This window comes from Desmodus rotundus, chromosome 5 (genome assembly GCF_022682495.2).
Source record: "Desmodus rotundus isolate HL8 chromosome 5, HLdesRot8A.1, whole genome shotgun sequence".
Lineage (NCBI taxonomy): Eukaryota > Metazoa > Chordata > Mammalia > Chiroptera > Phyllostomidae > Desmodus > Desmodus rotundus.
The window spans coordinates 72,641,455-72,648,828 of NC_071391.1; positions in this window are offsets into that span (position 1 = coordinate 72,641,455).

Consider the following 7,374-nt stretch of genomic DNA (forward strand, 5'->3'; position numbering starts at 1 on the left):
GCAAATAGCAAAAAACTGTGTAAAAAATGAAATACTTAAGGAGTGCAAACTTTCTGAGGAAAATCTCTTCAAAACTGTGCCAGATAGAATTTAAAATACATTTTAAAATGAGTTCAATTAATAAATTTTGCTTACAGCAGTGACATAATTTCAATTGTAAGTTTTATTCTGTTTCACTGTATGCAACACACCTAGACTGGAATTGAACAATTAACATTGTAACTGACCACATAGTTTCATAGAGATATTGTAGTTTAGTTTGAATACTTTTTTAAAAACACTCTCGGGTACACATGGCCTTTGTATGTTTTTAACAGTACATCAAACTCACTGCATATTCATCTATCAATGTATGAGAAGCTACTATACCTGTTACATGCAGTGAAATTTATTTATTCATTTAATATTTATTAATTTACTTGTTCATCTTTATTGTATTTTTTGTATTACGATGTAGTGCCCTTATACCACCAGCAATCACCATACTGGCGTCCGTGTCCATGAGTGCTTTTGCCTTTTTGCTCAATCCCTCCACCACCTAACCCCTCCCCCATCTCTAGCTGTCATCCTGCTCACCATCTAGGAGTCTGTCCCCATTTTCCTTGTTAGTTCAGTTTCTTCGTTAGATTCCACGTGTGAGTGAAATCATATGGTATTTGTTTTTCTCTGTCTGGCTTATTTTACTGAGCATAATGTTCTCTGTGTCCATCCACACTGTCACAAAGGGTAAAATTGTCTTCTTTTTATGGCCAAGTCATATTCCATTGTGTAAATGTTCCACAGTTGCTTTATCTACTCATCTACTGATGGACATTTGGTCTGCTTCCATATCTTGGTGATTGTAAAGAACACTGCAATGAACATAGGGGTGCTTACGTTCTTTGGAATAAGTGTTTTGGTTTTCACTGTATATACACCCAGAAGTGGTATCACTGGGTCCAAAGGAGGATCCATTTTTAATTTTTTACCTACTGATCATCCTGTCTGCATACTGATCTCCACAGTGGTTGCACCAGTCTGCTTTCCCTTCCACAGTGCAAAAGGGTCCCCCATGCTCCACACTCTTGCCAGCACTTGCTCTTTCTCAGTTTATGGATGACAGCCATTCTGTCAGGTGTGAGATGACATCTCATCATAGTTCTAATTTGCATTTCTCTGATCACTAGTGATGCTGAGCATCTTTTCATATATCTCTTGGCCATCAGTATGTCCTCTTTGGAGAAGTGTCTATTCAGATGCTTTGTACACTTTATAATTGGCTTGTTTGTTTTTGTGGTGTTGATTTTTGTAAGTTCTTTGTAAATTTTGGATATTCACCCCTTATTAGAAGTATTGGCAAATATGTTCTCCCCTATTGTGGATTGTCTTCTTATTTTGTTGATGTACTTCCGTTGCTGTTCAAACACGTTTCAGTTTGATATAGTTACATTTGTTTAATTTTTGTTTGTTTGTTCTCTTTGCCTGTGGAAATATATCTGAAAACATATTGTTATGACCAAGGTTTGAGACTGTGCTGTGCTGCCTAAGTTTTCTTCTAGGATTTTTATGGTTTCAGGTCTAATATTTAATGTTTAATCATTGTTGAATTCATTCTGGTGTTTGGTGTAAAAAGATGGTCTAGTTTCATTTTTTTCTATATGCATCTGTCCAATATTCCCAACAGCATGTATTGTCTCGTTCTCAGTGTTAAGGGGAACACTTGTAGATTTTGCCTGTTGAGTATGATCCAGGCAGTTGGTTGGTCATAACTTGCCTTAGCTACACTTAGGTATGTTCCCTCTGTTCCCACGTTTCTGAGATTTTTCCTTATAAATGCATGCTGCGTTTTATCAAGTGTTTTTTCTACATGTGTTCATATGATCATGTGATTTTAGTCCTTCATTTTGTTTATGCGGTGGATCAGATTTATTGATTTGTGAGTGTCGTACCTACCTTGCATTCCTGGAATAGATCCCACGTGATCATGGTGTATGATCTTGTTCCTGTGCTGCTGTATTCAGTGTGTCAATGTTTCTTTGGTGATTTTTAGTGTCTATGTTTGTCAGGGACATTGGCCTATAATTTTCTTTTTGGTAGTGCCTTTATCACGTTTTGGAAATAGAATAATGGAGGCCTTAAAAATGAGTTTGGTAGCCTCCCTCCACTTATATTTTTTGAGATAGTTTGAGAAGCAGAGGTGTTAGGTCATTCCAGAATGTTTGATGAAATTCACCTGTGAGGTTATCTAGTGCAGGGCTTGTGTTTATTGTGAATTTTCTGATTGGTGCTTCAATTTCACTAGGTCTAATCCATCTACTCAGGTCCTCTGATTCTTCTCCGTTGTGTTGGGAGCCGTCCCACCTAGTTTCAGGGTCGCCTTTTGTTCCATGGCTAGAGCCCCATGAAAAGGCCTTGGGGACATGAGCCACTAAGGAGACAGAACCCTTGCTCCTGGCAGGAGTGTAGCCCCTGCCTCCTTCACTTCCCCCTGCTTTGCACAGGTTGATGACAGTTTAGCCAACAATGGTAAGATCCCTCAAAGGAGAAGGGACAGCCTAAGACAGGCACTGTTGCAATGGGCCATCAGGGAAGGCCTTAGGGGTCTTCAGAGAATGGGCAGAAAGACCCTCACCCCTTGGCTTTGTCATAGCCTGAGTCCTCAGTCTTTCTGCAAGTCTCCTAGTCTCTTGGCTGTTTTGCTCTCCTTGACTGACTCAGCATGGGAACTATGCCATAGACCTTGTACTGGATCACATGGCTCCTGGGGTCCCAATCTGGCCAGAGAAAGAATATACATTGTTTCCTTTGAGACCTGCTCTGCCCTGTTGCTATGAAACAGACACTTGAGCTAAAGCCAACCCTGACCAGAAACAATCCCTGTGTCTCTTCAACTATTATCTGTAAATGATGCCAGTAGAATGTTGAGCACTGGTTAATGAGATATTCATACATACTATGAATGTCTGTGTGAGCTAAACTCAATGAAAATGCAGGGAAGAAGGTATTCAGGACCTTTCTTCTTTAGGGACTGGTCACCTTTCCTCCCCAAGTAATTCATGCATTGGGTACTTTATTTCTCATTTTCAATGACTAGGGGAGTTCTACTGGTGGAGCCCCCTGCATCAGTTTTGTTTTTACTGATAGTATGTGTCTAGAAATGTATCCATTTCATCCAGGTTGTCCAGTATATTAGCATATAGTTTTTCATAATATTTCTTACACTCCTTTGTATTTCTTTTCTTCTTGATGAGTCTGATTAAAGGATTGTCAATATTATATTTTCAGAGAACCAGCTCTTGCATTCATTGATCTTTTGCATTATTTTTGAGACTCTATTATGTTTCTTTCTTCCCTGATCTTTATTATTTCCTTCCTTATACACACTTTGAGCTTTGCTTGTTTTTCTTTTTCCAATTTTTGAACTGCAGGTTGTTTATTGGAGGTTATTGGTGGGGGTTTTTTCGTGTTGTTTTGTTTTGCTTGAAATAGGCCTGTAATTCTATGAATTTTCCTCTGATTGCTTTCCCAGTGTCCCCCAGGTGTTGGATTGTTGTTGTCTCATTTTCATTTGTTGCAAGGTGCCTTCTCATTGCTTCCTTTGCCTCATTGTTGACATACTGATTTTTTAATAACATGTTATTTACTTTCCATGTCTTTGTGTGTTTTTCAGGGTACTTCTTATGATTGATTTCTAGTTCCATAGCACTGGGTTAGAGAAAAAGCTTGAGATGTTTTCAGCCTTCTTAAATTTTTGAGACTCATTTTATGTCATAAGTGGTGGTCTACCCTAGAAAACACTCCATGTGGCCTTGAAGAATATGTATATTCTACTGCTTAGGGGTGAAATGCTCTGAAGATATCAAAGAAATCCTTTTGCTCTAATGTGTCATTTAAAGTCCGTGCCTCCCTGTTGGTTGTCTGTCTGGAAATCTATCCACTAAAGTCAATGGGGTGTTAAAAGCCCCAACTAGGACTGTATTTCTGTCATCCTCTCCCTTTGTGTCAGTCAATATTTGTTCTACATAGTTAGGTGCTTCTATGTTGGGTGTGTAAATATTAATTAGGATTAAATCCTCTTGCTGGAGTGTTCCTTTTATCAGTATGTAATGGCTTTCTTTGTCTCTTACAAATAACCTTGGTTTTAAGTCTATTTTGTTGGATAATAATGCTACCCCAGCTTTTTCTTTCACTTTGCATAAAATATCTCTATCCATTCCTATACTTTTGCACTTTGTGTGTCCTTTGATCTGAGATGGGTCTTTAGGGGCAGCCCATATATGGATCTTGTTTTCTTATCTATTCATCTACCCTATGTCTTTTGGTTGGAGCATTTAAGCCATTTACATTTAAAATATGTATTGATAGATACGTATTTAGTGCCATTTTATTTTAACCCTAGTTTCCTGTGTTCTTTCTTACTTTCACTTATATTTCCTCTTCATCATCATCATTCCTCTTCTCCTTCTTCATCATCATTCCTCTTCTCCTTCTTCTTCTTCTTCTTCTTCTTCTTCTTCTTCTTCTTCTTCTTCTTCTTCTTCTTCTTCTTCTTCTTCTTCTTCCTCTTCTCCTTCTTCTCCTTAATCTCCTCCTCCTCCTCCTCCTTGGACTTAAAGGAAGTCCTTTAACATTAGTTGCAGTACTGGTTTTGTGTTGACAAACTCCTTTAGCTTTTTCTTGCCTGTTAAGTTCCTTATTTCTCCTACAGATTTAAATGATAGCCATTCTGGGTAAAGTAGCCTTGGTTATAGGTCCTTGCTTTTCATCACCTTGAAAATTTCGCACCACTCTCTGCTGGTGAAAGACTGAAAATTTTACCCCTAACATCAAGACACAATACTAGGATGCCCCCTGTCATGGCAACATTGAGCATTGTACCGGATGTTCTAGCCAAAACTGTTTGACAAGAATAAAAAGGCATTCAAATTGAAAAGGAAACAATAAAAATGTCTCCAGTCACAGGTGACATTATTTTTTTATTTGGAAAGTCCCAAGAATCTAAAGGGTGGCATCTAAAGTTCATGATAAATTCAGGAAACTTGCAGGGTGTTAGATCAATAATCAAAAAAAGATTTTATTTCTATATATCAACATTGAACAATCTCAGAGGGAAATAGCAGGGCAAATCCATTTATAAAACACCAAATATATTTAAATCCTTAGGAATAAATCTAAGTAAGTATGTGAAGGACGTGTATGCTGAAAAGTACAACACATTGCTAAAAGAAATTAAAGGAGACCAAACTTAATGGAAAGACATCTTGTGTTCATGGATAGGAAGCTGAACATTTTTAAGACGTCAAAAATTCTCCCATTTTAATTCCATTTTTACAGAAATTCCAATTTCATTTCTAAGATATAGAAAAGAATTTTCTCTATATATCCGAGAATTGAAAGCAGGACACAGATACTTGTACACCAATGTTCATAGCAGCATTATTCATAATAGCCAAAAGGTGGAAACCATCGAGAGTCCATCAAGAAATGGATCACAAAACAAATGTGACATACACACCCAATGGAATATTACGGAGCCCTAAGAAGCAGTGAAGGTCGGATATATGGTCCAAAATGGATGGACTTTGAAAATATTATGCTGAGTGAAACAAGCCAACACACATGGATTAATATTACATGAATACATGTATATTAGTGACCAAAATAAGAAATAGAGGTTGCCAGGGCCTGCAAGGAAGGAGCAAGAAAGTGTTATTATTTAATTAGTACTGAGCTTTTGTTGGGGATGATGAAAAGTTCTGGGTATAATCAGTGGTGCTGTTTCCATGAAATTGGGACCACATTTTTTGCCATTGAAGTGTGTACACATGTGAGTGGTTAAAACAATAATTATTGTATTAAGCATATTTTACCGTGAAAGAAGAGCGTAGGGAGTGAAAGTTAATTTTCTGAGAGCTTTTAATAATTAAAGAAAAGCTCACAATCTCAGGAGAGAAGATGATGAGAAAAAATAATATAAGAAAAAAGATTAAGTATTAGTACTTCATCTGTTTAAAAAGAAACTAAACCAGACCTCAAACAAATTCCTATTGGGTTAGCTTTCCATTTTTATCATTGCTTTTCTTATTGTACGGGTTTGAATGAAATGAAATGAAATGTTGATGATAGGTTGTTTTCAAAATGACAACGATCCTAACATGTGAGAGATGAGTGTGTGTGAAGGGTCAGCCCTGTCATTTTCCCAAGTACATCACAGGCTGAGATGGGGTCCTATGTGTACAGCACCAGCTCCCTCCACAAGCAGCTCACCACTGTGTCACAACAACACCTATATGTCATTTCAGTGTCTGATTGATATTGACATTGATAAAGATTTTCTTAATTTATTTTTAGAATGGAAAAGGGGGGGAAGGGAGGGAGAGAAATATTAATGTTTAGTTTCCTCTCAAACAACCCCACTGGGGATCTGGCCCACAACCCAGGCATATGCCCTAACTGGGAATGGAACCAGCAACCCTTTGGTTTGCTTTTGGTGTTCAATCCGCTGAGCCACACCAGCCAGGCACCCTGGCACTTTTAATTTGTTACCTTCTTGGATCCTAAGGTTCCCTTGAGGAATCAGCCTTTCTAACAAAAACTCCCCTGGATCCCAAACAGACAGGGAGACAGAAACTCTGAATTCCATTCCTGGTTCTGCCCCAGATCCTGCTCTCTCTCTACCCCTCTCAGGGCTCACTGTCTCTGCTCTAGAATGGTTGTGATAATGCTAACTCGGCTGCCTCGCAAGCTGTTGATGTGAAGTATGACATGCAAGACAAATATAAGGCATTCCCCCTCAGCCTTGGCTCTACTCTGAGCTCTAGAATCCATAGAAAGATTTTTCTGACAGCTTCTCCCCCTTAGATATCTAAAAGGCATCGAAAGCCTAACATATTTAAATCCAAGCCCCTAGCCTCCGCCTCACCTCCCCATTTGTGTTCATCCATTATAAATGGTACCACTCCCTGCCTCCCAAGTCACTATTCTCTTGGTGGAAGTGATTACACCTGAAATTGTGTTTTTATTTCCCTGTGTGCTTTTTGCCTGAATCCCTGAGCTAGAATTTCTGGTACATAGTAGGATCTCAATGAACAGTGGCTTGAATGAATTGTCAGAATATTTATGAACCCGGTAAATGCATACAGAGGGAAATTTCTGTGGGTTAGGGAAGTAATGGTAGGGTCCACGCACTGGTGTGCTGGAGTTGGCTTAAACCAACTCACAAGAGGCAATTGTCAAATGTTCAGTTGTTACATATGGCCATTATTAAAAAGTAAATTAAATGTGTTATTATTAAACTATGTGAAAAATAAAGGTCATCGTTGGGAGCTGCCCTGCCTGATTTCAGAAGCTGTGAACCCCCATGGCTATGGCTGAGTCAGGGACCTTGGGACCATA